Consider the following 1,494-nt stretch of genomic DNA (forward strand, 5'->3'; position numbering starts at 1 on the left):
GTGTGTCCCTGTGTGTCCCTGTGTGTCTCTGTGTGTGTCTGTGTGTCCCTGTGTGTCTCTGTGTGTCTCTGTGTGTCCCTGTGTGTCTCTGTGTGTCCCTGTGTGTCCCTGTGTGTCTCTGTGTGTCCCTGTGTGTCTCTGTGTGTGTCTGTGTGTCCCTGTGTGTCTGTGTGTCCCTGTGTGTCCCTGTGTGTCTCTGTGTGTCCCTGTGTGTCCCTGTGTGTCTCTGTGTGTCCCTGTGTGTCTCTGTGTGTCTCTGTGTGTCCCTGTGTGTCTCTGTGTGTCCCTCTGTGTCCCTGTGTGTCCCTGTGTGTCTCTGTGTGTCCCTCTGTGTCCCTGTGTGTCCCTGTGTGTCTCTGTGTGTCCCTGTGTGTCCCTGTGTGTCTCTGTGTGTCCCTGTGTGTCCCTGTGTGTCCCTGTGTGTCTCTGTGTGTCTCTGTGTGTCCCTGTGTGTCTCTGTGTGTCCCTGTGTGTCCCTGTGTGTCTCTGTGTGTCTCTGTGTGTCCCTGTGTGTCCCTGTGTACATATACGTATACATATATTAGTCATTCAAATACATATATTCAGCTTTTGGGTGAAATTTCACAACAAGCCTAAAATGCATTCAAACCTGTACAGGTGAACTTAATGTGATCTTCTCTAAGCTTTTAAATGCACATGTCCAACTGTTAAATGTTTCAATAAATTTTGCACAAGTTGCTGTTCTCTAACAAGGAGCTTAACGGCAAAAATCACGGCAGGTGTATGAACCTTGAATTGACCAATAAATGTCCTGGTTCAATTAGAGCTGGTGTTTAAACAGTTGTCCTTATCATGCTGTTCACATTTTGACATCATGAGACCAAGACGACACCTAACAATGGAACAACAGTCCCTTGCCATTGCCATGCTTCAAACAGGACGTTCTCAGACAGAAGTGGCCACTGAGCTTGGAGTGTCACAGAGTGTCATCAGCAGGTTGCAACAGAGATATGAAGAGACTGGAAGAGTCACAGAAAGGCCTAGAAGTGGACGTCCTTTGGCCACATCCCGTGCTGATGACCGCTACATTGTGAACACTGCCCTGAGAAACCGGATGATGAATGCCACTCAACTCCAGGCACGTTTAAGAGAGGTGAGAGGCACCCAAGTGTCACGTCAGACCATTCCAAACCGTTTCCATCAGCGTGGTCTGCGTGCTAGACGACCTGCACGGGTACCTGACCACACCACCAGGCACAGGCATCATCGTCTTGCATGGGCCAGGGAGCATTTACGCTGGACGAGGAACCAGTACATGTACATCTGCATATATGTATACATATACATATACGTATACATATATACATACACATCAACATATACGTATACACATATGCATATACATATACAAATACATATATACATATACATCTACATATACATATACATCTGCATATACATATACGTATACACATATACATCTACATATATGTATACATATGTACATATACATATATGTATACATATACATAT

Source organism: Telmatherina bonti, assembly GCF_933228915.1.
Source record: "Telmatherina bonti genome assembly, chromosome: 19".
In the NCBI taxonomy this organism is placed as follows: domain Eukaryota; kingdom Metazoa; phylum Chordata; class Actinopteri; order Atheriniformes; family Telmatherinidae; genus Telmatherina; species Telmatherina bonti.